Here is a 15,373-nt window from a genome sequence, read left to right as displayed (position 1 = left end):
GAAATAAAGGAGGAGAGAGAAATGAAGGGGATCGAGAATGGAGGGGATGAAATGAGGGAAGAGGAGAAAGAAGAAGAGAGAGCGTGAGCAGGAAGAGAGGAGAGTGAAACGAGCGTGAGAAATAAGAGAGGAGAGAGAAACGAGCGTGAGAAATAAGAGAGGAGAGAGAAACGAGCGTGAGAAATAAGAGAGGAGAGAGAAGAAGAAGAAAAGGCGTGAGGAGGAGAGAGAACCCCGCTTTTAGGGTTTTTTAGCAAATGGCAAGCGGCTCAATGTCCAAACCGCTTGCCATTTACATTTTGTCAAGCGGTTCACCCAAAATCCGCTTGCCATTTGCTTGTTTTAGTTTTTTTTTTAGGTGTTATTGGAAGCGGAATCCAATAACCGCTTGTCATTTGGGGCTTCTCATTACGTTTTTTCTAATAGTGCTAACAGCTCCATATCTAGAGCTTTAATGGCAGAATTCCACTATTTTGAGCAAACATATGTGCTTTAACATTAGATTCATCGCATGTCTCTCTCATTCTTTTTATCAAATCTTCTCTTACTTTATTGGAGGTGGTGGCTATTGGAAGTTAGTACAATAGAGTTGAGGCAGTAGTGTGTGGTGGTGGGAACAATCGATTTTAGTGAATGTGAGGTAGTTTGTGGGATTGGAGGTTGTTTCTGAGCTTGTGGTTCGGTTTGGTGGGGATATTTTCCCATGATCCAAACCTCAAAATAAATTACTCCTAAAAAATCTCACTCCATGAATTTATGTCATGTAATAGTTTACAACCTAATATCTATCCCTCTATTTATTACACCTATTCCCAGCAAGACCCTAGTGGCGAATATATCATTTTATACAACGGAGTTCAAGTTAAATCAAAATTAAATAAATTATATTATAAATGTTTATAAATTAACAAATTACATGAAACTGTGTATATATTAGGACATTATTGACATATATATAGCTGTTGACTTTGATAAATTAATCATAATTTTATATCACTTTTCTCTGAATCCCATTATTTAGAAATCAACTACTCGGCTATAATAAAAAAGATAAGAATTTTTTAAAAAAAGTTATTATGTGGTTTCCATATATATAATGAGGTTATCTAAAACTTTTAATAATTACCCCATTTCTATACAAAAAAAAAGTAAAATAAAATAGTTTGAATGACGTATTCAGTATTTCACATAGTTAAAACATGTAAGAACTTCATAAATGAAGTATACAACTTTAGTAAAATGAGAAATTTTGCTTCACGTAAACACCACAACCTTGATTTCATACATTAGATTTAAGAATAAACTCAATAAGAAATCCAGAAAATAAGTTTATATAAGAATTAGTATGTTGCTTCAATAAATGCCACAACCCAAAATATACATTTGTTGGATATGAGAACACAAATTGCTAAAGCTTCTTATGTACTAGTTGGATGCACACCAATGGAACCAGACTTATGTGGTAATGATGAGTTTCACGTGCTCTAAGCCTGGCCAAGCCCGCGCGCAGATGTTAGAATCCGATTCCTTTTGATATATTAGATTCCCTTTAGATGTTTTCTTATAGTTTACTTTATGTTTTCTAAACCCGAGGTCTCATTATTGTGTTACTGCCAGTTCAGTGTTTACTAGGGATTCTCCTTGTAATCAAATTAAAGCTCTTTAGAGGGTGAATGATTAATGAAATCTTAAGCCTTCTACCAAGTTTTGCCTTGTTTTTATGCTTGTTTATTGTTAGACCTTTATAGATATTGTGTCTTACTTGCATAATAGCTGCCCTCCGATCCAAACCAACTTAACGCACTAATAACTCGTGGTTTGGACCTGCTTGAGCCCGCCTTGAAGTATCGGCTGTCCCAAGCCCCAACCATCCGCACTCCGTCGCCCAAATAGACGAGAAGACGCTTGTGATTTAATTGCCCGCTTGTGTTGCTTTGTGCTCACAAGCCCCTCTTCAGTTATCACATAGTTTACTTCCAGCGGCTACTAATAGATACTGAAAGCCTCTTGCTTCTATCAACTCCAAAAACCTCAATACTTAACTCCTTCCTACCATTCGTCATCAAGGTTAGCACGATGAAAGCACGTGACAATACATTTATTTTTATTGAAAATTTGAATTTTCGAATTGGATCAGATTGATCCCAATCGGATCCAAACAAAACCGAAAACTGAATTTTAGAATTATGCATGTATAATACGGAATTTGATGTTGTCCTAAGCGTTAAACTGCTAAAAGTTGTTTCTTCTTATTGATATTTAATGCATGGAGTAATTGTTGTAATGGACTAAGGCCCTGTTCTTTTTAGCTGCTTTGCTATGCTAAGTTTTGATCTACTCTACTTAAAAATAATAATAATTAATTATAAAAATAATTAATATTTAATAATAATTATTATTAATGTTTGAAGATAATAATAATAATAATAATAATAATAATAATAATAATGATAATAATAATAAATATTTAATAATAATAATAAACTAATAATAATAATTAATATTATATAATGATGTTATAATAATTAATATTTAATATTTAATAATAATAACATTAATTAATATTTAATAATTAATACTACCTCCGTTTTTTATTAGTTGATACGTCTTGACTTTAGCACTATTCACACACCTCCCTTTGACCATGTTTTTTTATTATATATAAGGAAAAAATATAGTCAAATGGAATCTTGTTAGATTCGTCACAATGTATATTTCAAAATATCAATTGTTTATAACTTTTGCTTATCGGTAATTAAAGATATTAATGATTTAATTAATGCATTGGAAAACGTAACTAAAGAAACGTGTCAACTAAAAAAACGGAGGAAGTATTTAATAATTAACATTTAATAATAATAATAATAATAATAATAATAATAATTTATATTTAATAATTATAATTAATATTTAATAATTAACATTTAATAAGATAATAATTATTATTAGGAAAAATACACTTTTATAATCCTAACTTTGCCGGATTTACTTTAAAAAATCCCAACTTTTGATTATTCTGTAATAATCCCAACTTTTACCAATGTTTTCATTCTTCAATCCTGTTTACCGGTAACTTGGAGAAAATGTTAAATTTTTTGTTAAAAATATGTTGCCACTTGTTGCTTGTTTATTGGTTAAAAAAATTAATAAGTTATTTTTTAAAGGAATAAATAAGTTTTTTTTATTAAAGAAATTTATTAAAAAATAAAAAAAATAGACTCAATGCCCAGCCAGCCATGAACCACCGCCAGTAGCCACGACCTCCCATTCCCAGCCCAAATTCCTACCTCGATTCCCAATTTCCGGCTCCAATCACCAATTTCTGACACCTCACTTGCTTCCCCCCACCCCAACCTAGCCCCAAAACCTAATTCATCGAGAGCTTGGGACCGTTTTCGAAGGTGGGAAGGGAAAAGGTCGGTTTTTGGTTGAGGGAAAGGAGGGGGGGTCTGTTTTGGCGGTGTTGGAAGGGAGGAGGCGTCGATTTCGGCGGTGTAGGAAGAGAGGAGGTCTATTTAAGGGGGTAGCGTTGCGGAGGGGAATGGTACTTTGGCAGCTTTGTGAAGGGTGATGGCGGTTTTTGAGGATGGTTTAGGGTGGATGAGCCAATTTCCGGTGTAAGGGGTGGTTCGGCGGGGAGAATTGATGGCTGGTGGCTGGTTGGTTCTGGGGTAGAAAGGGGAGAAAGCCACCGTTGGTGGCTAGAGGCGGATAGTTTAGGATTTTACAGTTTTTTTTCTTTTTCTCCTTTTTTTTTTAATTTATTTTATTTTCTCTATTTTTTGTTTTTTTTAAAAAAAAATTAAAATTATTTTTTAGCCACTCACATATCAACACGTGTCATGTGACCTACAATAATAAGTTGTTGACTTTTGTTGACCGGTTTGGGATTGTTGGAGAAAAACGGAGTTGAAATGTGGGATTATTGCAGAATAATAAAAAATTGGGATTATTCAAAGTAAATCCAGAAAAGTTGGTATTATTAAAGTGTATTTTTCTTAATTATTATTTAATAATAATAATAAATAATATTTAAAGATAAATATATTAATAATTAATATTTAAATATAATAATAATAATTAGTATTGAATAATAATAATATTTAATAATAATAATAATGTGATAATAATAATAATATTAATAATAATAACAACAACAACAACAATAATAATAATAATAAATAATGAAATTTGCTCTACTCTGCTTGAATCTGCTCTGCATTGCTCTCTAATTGAATCTACTCTGCATTGCTGAAATTTTCTTTGCTTTGCTCTGCTCTGTTGAAATTTGGAGCTCAAAAGAACATAGGCTAATGGTGTTGCCTTTTACTACGGAGTAGTTACTTTGAACGATTTATTTTGACTTGATGTTAAACAATTTATGTTAATCATGACGTACTATTTTCAAGATTTGTATTAATCTTAGGATTTTTTAGAAAATAACACCACAAATTATGAAAGTTTTTTATTGTAACACCACATTTTCTCAAAGTTTTATTATAACACCACATAAAAAATTAAACTTTTGATATCACCACTAATTAACAATTTTTATGACGGAAAAATAGTGTGGGTCCCACAGTTTACTTAACCCTCCAATTTTTTAACTTCTTGAATTCGATTCTCCCCCTCTCTCATTCATTACTCAAACATTCAATACACTCGGATGAGATTCAACCACCAAAATTTGAGATGGAGAATCAAACCCTAGAGTAGTTTGTGTGGTTGGGAAAGTTAATTGGAAGGAGAGGTGTCATTTTTCAGTGAAACAACTCAGCGCTAAGTCGTTAGCCATCTTCATCAAAGCAAAAGCTTGGATTTTTTCTAGGTTACTGACAGCGACAGGATGAAGATTCCAATAGAGGTACCAATCGAACCTTTTTATAGTACTTTTTTATGTCAATTTTGCAATTTTGGTGTTGATATTAGCGTTAGTTTGGGGGTAGTTGTCGCTGACTATAAAGTAGTCAAACTTAAGTGCGAAATAATGTGATTTAGGGTTAATTAGGGTTTACTTTGGTAAAATGATGTAGTTAGTGCTTAATTGTTGTTAATTGTTGTGTGATTGTTTTATTAAAAGTATTAGTTTGTGCATTGTTAACTGTATTGTGATGGGAATTGGATGTTTTTTTATTCTTTGTTAATTGAGTTGGAATTTGTGCTTGGCTGTATGATTTGGGATATAATATGTGCAATTGCAACTTGTGTTGACTGTTATTCCATTTATTTATTGTCTAGATAATGGCAACCACAGATAGATTGATGGATATAGTTTTCGAGTGGGGGGGCTTTTGTTAGAAAGAGAGTGCACAAAAACAAGAGTTTACTTTGCTACTGTGGTGGGATGTGTTACTGGAGAAGGGGATTGAAAGTACCCAAGCTTAATGTGCATTACATTTGGGAAGCTACAACTTGGAACCATTGTAGGCCCTTATTAATTAAAACCGAAATCCAAAACTCTTTTCGTTAGTCAAAAGAAATAAATAAAGTCATAAACAATTAAAGCAATAACACATTCATATACTTATGGAAACTAGCATGATTCGCTCTTCACTCGTGCCCATTCATGAAAATGCTTCATCACCTGAAAAGCTTATCTCTACTTGCTTCCACTACTCTCCATTAAAAATGGGTCATCATAGGGCCAAGGTAAAGACAAGGGCAACAAACATACAAAACACACAATCAGCAAAGCTAAGTACATTAGCGTAATTAACACACTAACATATAATTTTCCTATCAACACACAACTTACCTTGTTGCATCTGTGTTTCAAGCATACAACATTCAATAAAAGTCCTCACTAGACACTACATAATTTATTTAGTATTGACTACGCATCGAACAGGTTTCCCCCTCAATCTCCCCCAAATAAATTTGAGGTTACTAACACGAGAGCTAACCGCGCCATCATCAATAACCAGTCGTAAGTGGCGGAATTCCTGTACATAATAATAATAAAAATAAAAGGAATGTATAGCGTCCTGTACTCCAGTAGAAGTTATGATCAAATATAAAGTCACATAACTCCCCCCATATGTTCATACTCAAGGTGTATACGTTCCAAGAGTTTTGGTGCGTAATCTATTTCACTTTACGTTATTTACAGATTATTAAACTTGGTGATGACTCTCAAACTATAATTATTCAATCAACCAAATATACCAATTTAATTCTTGAATAAGTAGTGACCACATAATATTTAATGTTGAATCCTTTTTAATTCTACCTCGATGCCAATGACACCTTAAACGCATAAAGCGTCACAAAACCTATCCCTCGGTGTTAAGAACACCTTAAGTGCACTAAGACACCAACATACAATTTATTCCTCGTGTACATAGACACTTATATAGCTCTTTCCTCATGCTTATAGCATTGATAAAAATTATATATATGAACCATAATAAAATTCCTTATTTAATATTTCAAACCAAATTAAACATTTAGTTTAGTTAAACTTGCTCTCTAACATGCCATAAATAAATATATGGTTCATAAATAATATTCCAAACTATTATTTTCCCTTCATTAATCCATCAAAATAAATCATGCTTCATAATCCAATCACCAATAACATCCAAATCATAATTTCCAATCCAAACCTAGCATGATACTACTTCTAATCAACCAAAAACATTTAGCATGCTATTTTATCAACATAATTATGCTAAGTATGCGAACGTACCTTACTACCTTGTATACGATCTTAGAATCGCCACGACTAGTAAAAATCACTCACTTCAAAGTCTCTTACAATTTAAAATTATAGAAGAGTATTAAAATCCACTTTACACAAATTTCCAACAATATATACTATTATAAAACCCCTCATAATTTAATTAAAACATGTTGAAATTATATTTAATACATCATAATTTAGTCCCAATTAATGGATAATTAAAATTCCTTAAAGAAACTTGATTTTAAGTGTTCTACTAAAAATTCCAACACTATATTTCAATTAAAACTTGCTGTAAATAAGCCTTAAAACACTTTAATCAAATATCTAAAGCATTAAACTACCTCCGTTACATATTATTTGCAACGATTAGACATGTTTCCTCTCTACTTTATGTCAAATCGTTGCAAATAATATGTAACGGAGGTAGTACAACATAACCCTTCAATAATTTACAATTCAAGAACCTAGGGTTTCAAAAATTGGGGCTTTTTAATTAAAAACATAATCTAAAAATTAATTAACATATTGTGTAAAAAAAAAAGAACATAATACTTATAATCAAACATCAAAATCAAATCCCAAAATTCATAATTAACAATTTGATTTAGGAATAACTTAGTTTTAAGAAAAAAAGATTATTTTTTTTTTTATAATCGAAAAAGGAGGAGAGAGAGTGCAGCGGCAGCCACCACGCACCGGCTGCCAGCGCCGGTGGCTGCCTGCTACTGGCGGTGGCGGCCACTTGCTGCCGACGGCTGGCAGTGGTGGAGGGGGAAGAGCATCCGAAAAAAAGGGAAGGGGAAAAAGGAGAAAGAAAAATAAGGAGAGAGGAGACAAAAGTTTACTTTGGGTTTTCTCCACTCTAGGCAAAGTTTGATTTGCCTCATATGTGGGATATTTATACCCCTTCTCTGCAAACCCTTTTTCCCTAACTTTCCTCTTTTAATTTTCTTAATCCCATCCCTAATAAAACTTTACTAAATTAAAACTTTCCTTAAATTAAAAGCCAACTTAATTAAATTAATTAATCAAATAAACTTTCCTTTTATAAATATTTTTAACTTATTTTAATTAATTAATTAAACTCTTTAAATAAAGTAATTCAATTTAATTAAATACTTCTCAAAATACTTATTTTGTTTAAAATATGTATAAAAATATGAGGTATTACAATTGTGCATGGTTATAATAATTACAATGTGGAAGTGACCACCCCTTTTAGCTGTTTGTATTGGCAAAAAGAAAAAACCTTTAACTCCAGGAAGAGGGAAATAGTCGATGAATTTGATATTAGTGGACTTTTAGAGACCATAAATGGGCAAGGGTATGTAGAAGTGTTTGTTAGTGCAAGGGAAACAGTGAGACCCATTATTAATGAGGCCCAACAAACTCCGCAAAGGACTACTTCAATAGAGGGTAAGACTAGAGTGAAGATGGTTTCAGTTAGGAGAAGCCCTAGACTACATAAAATAGAAAAACATAATAGTCAAAAGGAAGATTCCTCACCCAAACCTAGATCTAGTTTGCATACCAAAAACAACACTGGAAAAGGGAAGATACAGAGTGAGGGGGTTTGCGAAGCTTCTGCAGTATGAAGGACAAGGGGAAGGGAAAAGAGAAAGCAGTTGCAAAGGGGTTGGTGTTTGACTATGATAAAGATGATGATAGATTTGGACCTGAATTAGGTTATTCAAGTGACGAGCTTAGTATTGATGACATAAACTAGGAACCTACTGAAGAGGAATATGATGATGGTGATAAGCAGTGGTTTTATTCAAGATTCAGCTGAGATTCTTAAGGAGGTTAATAGGAAACTTAGGAAAGGTTTAAAGAAAGAAGGTGAACCTGGGGTGGAGAAGGAGAACAGTTCAAAGTTGATTGAGAACTTGGATTTATCTGAGGTTCAGATTCAAGAGGAAGTTGAAAGGACATTCAGATGATCTCAGAAGCCTACATGAGTCATCTGATGAAGAGGATAAGAGATTAACAACCCTTGGTCTAATGAGAAGGTAGATTTTTCTAAACCTATGTTGTTTGTTCCAAAGCTGCAGTTCAAGAATGCTTTAATGTTGAGGAAAGCTTTAGGAGTATGTGCCGTTGAAAATAGGTATGACTCGTATGAGTATTATTTCTTACACAATGACAGCACTAGGATTACTATTCGGTATAGGAATATATGTGCTTGCGAGTTTAGTACATAGACCAGCAGAATGCCTTCATGTATATGTGTCGGGGGAGTGAAGTGTAACTTTAAGGTGTATGCTAGGAAATTGCTTAGATAAAATACTTGGCAAATTAGGATCGGAGTTTGAGGCTTAAGCATAACTTTATGAGGCAAAAGGGTAACAAAAGGGTTATTGCAGAGTTCATTGCAGATAAATACCTTGAGGATTTCAGGAGCAATCCATGTTGGAAGGTTAAACAAATTAGGAACAGGGTGCTTAATGACTTAGGAATTCAGGTTACCTATTTCAAATCATGGATGGAAAGATGCAAAGCTAAAGCTCTGCATCTTTCCATCCATGCTTAGCAGATTTATGTATGGTTGCAGACAATGATTTAGCTGATTATGTGACACTTTGGGTAATGAATGAACAAGTTTCTGGTGGGTATTTTTGAACAATGGAACAATGACTGTCTTTTGTATGGTCTTTTTGTTATCCAAACTTTAATGCAAGTTGTGAACAAATTTCCATGATAATAATATTGCAATGCTGCTTTTTGTTATTGTGTATTTTCTTAGCTTATTTAATGAACATAGTCGTTGTTTTGCAAATAAATGGCAAACCATAAACAGCAAATGTGGATCAAAATAGGTCCACTTAAGTTACATTTACATAAAAAACAAGTGATTCCATGTTCATTACAACTTACATAATTCAACTACTAACCTAAGGATAATACCTAGCAAACCACATACTTGAGCATCACAAAACACTCCCATAACTGCTACAAATAAACTAATAGAAAGAACAACCCAAATTACAAAGTGATGATCCATGCCTCCCTTGCCTTTAACATCTCTGCTCTTCCTCTTTCTGTCAAATTTGAAAGCCTTGCATTTAAGCATTAAATTATCAACCTCATTCATCAAACACCTCATTTGCCCACCAAGGTCTTCAACTTCCTTTTTGTAGTCACTTCACCCTTTAATAATGTCTTATCCAATAGTAAGTTGTTGATAACCTCAATTTGCCATGTTATTCCATGAGGTTGATCATGTAACACCCTAGAGATTCTTTTCCTTTAAAATACCTATTTTGCTCTTTTAAAATTCAAAGTAGGAAAATTTAAGACATTACCGCCACCGTGAAAATGACTAAGGCAATTATCAAAGACACACAACAGAAGACTATCTTTAAAAACATTCAAAACAAGTCAACTTTAAAATCAACCAAAACAAAAGTAAAGTCAAACCAAAGTCACACAAAGTCAACCTACAACTTGGAACCATTGTAGGACCTTATTAAAACCAAAGATACTTGGAAACCTTGCGTTAGTCTCACAGATAAAATAGTAAAATATTTAAAGCAATAATCCACATCGTAAACTTATGAAAACTAAGCATGATTCGCTCTTCACTCATGCCCCATCATGAAAATGCTTCATTGATGTGTCTATTTTATATAGTATTTTACCCCCGTCCCTTGGTCATAATTAGTAGTGTTTTTGGCTCTTTAGAGCCACTTTTATTACTAATTTGTGTTTTCTAGTGTTTTCGTAGATTTGGTTGACTTTTGCAGGGATTTATGCTTTCGGAGTATTTTCCCGAGATATTTTGGAGCAATCACGAACATTGGAGAAACACGACCATATTTTATAGCCCAGGGCCGGTTAGAGCCATCGAACCGGTGATTAAGGGCTCGGTATAGGTGATACCGGGGCATTTGGACCGAGTATTCAGGACCGAAAGAGGAAACCCAGATTGGCCCGAAGAATTGGAGCCCAATCGTAATCCAAATAGAGGCCCAAATGAGCCGCCCGGCCAAAGAGGCTGGTGCCCGGAGGCGCGCCCAGCCAAAGAGGCTGGCGCCCGGAGGCGCGCCCGACCGGGCGGGAGAAGCTAAGGTGGTCGCCCGGTGACGCGCCCGGCCGGGCGCGAGATTAGTATTAGGGGCAAAAAGGCGCGCCCGATCGGGCGGTGCCTCGCCCGATCGGGCGCGTGCATTTATTAGTTGGCGATTAGCGTCGTTTTAGTTTGTTTTAGTTTAGGATTTGTACGGAGTATAAATACTCCTCCGTAATACGATTTTAGCATCTTCCTTCTCTTTTTCTTTTACTTTTACTTTACTCTCTTAATTGTTCTCTTAGATTTCTTTCTCCTAAACCTTTGTTCTTAATCTACTCTTAATTCCAGATTTATTTTGGTAACGATTTCTCTTCTCTTAATCTCAGTTGTTTATTTTATTACTTTCATCATGACTTATTTTATTGCTTTGATTAGTTTAGTTTTTAATATGTGTGAGTAGTTTTATTTCTAGGGTTTGTGGGGATCCATAAATAATATGAAGGGGTAATTTATTGTTGTTAATTATCAATGCTAGATTAATTTCCTATTGATTGATTTAATGCTCTGTGACTAGGTTAGGCCTGATCTTTTATGCATGAGTTGGACAATATTGATTCGAGATTCGATAGATGAGAATTGATGTTTAGGTCTAGTTTCAATAGGCAGGTTAATTTATAAATGGTTAGGTCGAGATTTGAAAGATGAAATTTAATACCGATAAATTAATTGTGTGATTATAATACGTAGCGAAAGCCCTTTATAATCTTATTAATATATGCATTGATGAATGATTATTATATTCTACCCTGGAATATTATTTATTGGTGAACCTATGCCCTAGTTCCTTTTATATATTATTTTCTCCTTATTCTTGATCTCCGTAGTTTAGTTTATTATTCAAATATAAATTTTGGTTACCTCATAATCTAGATTATAAAAGTTAATTAGGAATAGAAAGATCCGTTTATATGTGGATTCGACCCTACTTCCCTATCTACATTAGTTAGAGGATTTAGGAATTACATTTGATTAGGGGATACGACTTTACCCTGTCATTCATCCCCTGAAAAACTTCTCTCTACTTGTCCCCACTACTCACCATTAGAATATTGGTCGTCGTAGGGCCAAAAAGTAAAGACAAGGCCAAACACACAATTAGCAAAGCTGAGTACATAAGCGTATTTAAACACACTAACATGCTTGTACCTATCAACACACAACTTACCTCGTTGCACTTGTTTTCAAGCACGCATCATACAACAAAACTTCTCAACTAAGTAACTAAATAATTTATTTAGTTTTGATTACGCATCGAACGGGTTTTCCCCCCTAACCTGCCCCAATAAAGGGGTACTAACACGGGAGCTAATTTAACCGTGCCAGTATAAAGGAACCACTCGTAAGTGGAGGAATTCCTGCGCATAATAAAATGGAAAGTACAACGTCCTGTACCCCTAGTAAAAGTTATGGTTAAATATAAAAACCCATAACTCCCCCCATATGTTCATACTTAAGGTATATACGTTCCAAGAGTTTTGGAGCGTAATCTCTTCCACTTTACGTTATTTACATATTATTAAACTTGGTGATGACTCTCAAACCATAATCATTCAATCATAATAATTATTCAAACAATTAAATATACCAATTTAATTCTTGAATAATTAGTGACCACATAATATTTAATGTTGAACCCTTTATAAATCTACCTCGGTGTCAAAAACACCTTAAACACATAATGCGCCACAAATCCTATCCCTCGGTATTGAAAACACCTTAAGTGCACGACACCAAAATATAATTTATTCATCGTGTACAAAGACACTTAAATAGCTCCTTCCTCATGCTTATAATATCAATAAAAATTATATGAACCATAATAAAGTTCTTTTTCAATATAACAAACCAAATTAAACATTTAGTTTAATTAAACATGTTTCCTATCATACCATAAATAAAAGTGTGGTTCATATTCAACATTCCAAACTATTATTTTCCAACCATTAATCCATCACAAATAAATCATGCTTCATAATTCAATCACCAATAACAACCAAATCACAATTTTCATTCCAATTCTAGCATGATACTTCTTGTAATTAATTAATCACATCTAGCATGCTACTACATCATCAAAAATATGCTAAGTACGTGAACATACCTCAAATAAGCTATTAAAATAGTCGAGTACACTACAACAATTTATGAACTAAGTATCCTACATAAAGGGACAATAATACTATATTAATTACCCTTGTATACACAATTTTCAGTAACTTAAACTCACTTTAAACAACTTTTAATAATCTGAAAATTATTTTAAAACCCTTAATTAGTTTCTCTTTTAATGAGTAATTAAACCCTTTCCTTAAAATAACAATACCACTACTATAACTAAAATTCCAGCAATATTACTTTGTTAAAAACTCCTTAAAAACATAAAAATCATATCTTTATACTTGGTTAATAATCAAAATCAATGGGTATTCAAAACCCCCAAATTAATTGATAAAAGAACCCTAAAAATCAAGTCTTTATGAACTTTAAAACCCTAACTTAAAGAATTATAAAATCTGAAAATTAAAACCCAACTAAATAATATGAAATTACACTTTTTAATCATTAAAACATGATTTTTATACCAATTAAAACAATTTTGAACACTAAATACCAAGATCAATCTAAATAACAGAGTAAGAGAACAAAGAGGGGATAGAGAAGGAGGGTGTCACGGTGGTGGCCGGTTTGTGGACGCCTGCTGCGGCTGGAGGTCGTCAGTGTGGTGACGTGGCAGCAGTAGGCGGTGGGGGCGACAACAACAAGTCCTCCTTGAAATCAACCCTTTGGCTCTTTCACGTAAAATGAAGAAAAGGAAAAGAAAAGTAAGGGGAAAAAAATAAGAAAAGAAAAGGAAAAGGAAAAGGAAAAAAAATAAGTAGATTTACCTCTTTAACTTTTTGGGTGGCAAATTTTGGGGATTGGAAGAGTATTTATAGTATAGAGTAGGTTTGGATAGGTTTGGGTTTATGGAGTTGAATAATAAAATAGTTAGCCCAATTATAAAAAATAGGATGATTGAGTTTATTATGAAGATGGGCTACAATTGGATTAAATACTTATTGACCTAAGTATTAGTACTTGTTTTATTTATAATCTAATAATTAAAATAGTTTGATCCAAACAAAAAAAAATATATTTTACAAATAAATAAATAATTTATAAAATACATTAAAAATATGGGGTATTACAAATCAACCCATTCAAATGCTTTACACCCCTTGCTTTCAGTCACAGGATCATGAAACATGCACGATCTGAATTTTTTTTCAGGATTCTCCCTTGTCCAACTAGTCAACTTTGCAAAAGGAACACCACATTGACACTTCTTCTCTTTTGAAGGAGATGAGCTTATAAAATACATGGCCTGCAGCAGTATGACATGCACATTAAACCTTAAACCCTATATTCTAATCCAATTGACTAGCTTTGAAGATGGAATCAAATATTCAGTCCAGAAAAATTGAAAACCCCCAATTGAAAATTCTGATAAACCCTAATTTTAAAATTGGATAATTTGGGGATAACACAAACAATTACACCATGAATTATACATTAATTGCATGTTGAATCGAGTATAAAGTGGAATTAATCACAAATAACCTTTCAAATTTTCCTTCCATTAGCGAATTAAGAACAATCTAAGTATTGAAGACTTACCTTGTTTCAGCAATATAATCTTCACCAACCAAATCTAAAATGGTTGTTGATTCCTTCAATTAGGTTATGTTTGGAGTTTCCTTTCAGCAATTTCCCCCAATTTGATAACCTAAATTTTTCTACAATTGCAAAAATGTTAACGTTTAGGAGGATAATCGAAGATATTTAAAAGGGGTTCCCGAAAGTAGTTGTTACAGTGGGCCCTACTAACACTTCTAGTCTTCTACTAATGGAGTAACAATTTTGGTGGTGATATCAAAAGATTAACTTTTTATGTGGTGTTATAATAAAACTTTGAGAAAATGTGGTGTTATAAAAAAAAAAAACTTAATTTGTGGTGTTATTTTCTAAAAAAATCCTCAATCTTAAGGGTTGGACAAAATATTATATTTATAATTGCATTCTTATGTTTATATTATCGTACTAGTATATTAGATGCTATAAATTATGGATTTTAATTCGGATTTTTGGATTGGATTCAATTAATCGTACTTTAATTCAGATTAGATTGAAAGAGTGATTCGAAACGGATCAAATTGACAAATATAAAACCAAATTATATTTCGGATCGGATTGGATTTGGCCTAAATCCAAACCGAAAATCGAATGAACACCCCTAGACAGAAGATTGACAATGTTAACCCACCGTTATCTCTCCTCAATAATGGAGCCTCACAATTCTACAACAATAGATGTCGAGGAAATCAATGAAGGAGGGAAAGTTCACACAACAACACCTACCATTTAGGAGTTAACTATACCATTTTTCTTAAGGTTTTTGATTAAATTTAGCAGCGACAAAGATGGTGGTGGTGGGATAGGAGTTTGTTATGGTGTTTGGCATGGTGCTTGTTATGGTGTTAAAGTTTGTTTGACATCATTGTTGATGAGAAAGGTCAAAGGTTTATACTAACAATGTGAGTAAGCATGTAAAAAAGAGTCAAAGGTTCACCAAATTGCTC

The sequence above is a fragment of the Chenopodium quinoa genome, unplaced genomic scaffold (assembly GCF_001683475.1).
Source record: "Chenopodium quinoa cultivar QQ74 unplaced genomic scaffold, ASM168347v1, whole genome shotgun sequence".
Taxonomy (NCBI): Eukaryota; Viridiplantae; Streptophyta; class Magnoliopsida; order Caryophyllales; family Amaranthaceae; genus Chenopodium; species Chenopodium quinoa.
Note: the sequence above shows the minus strand (reverse complement) of the source record.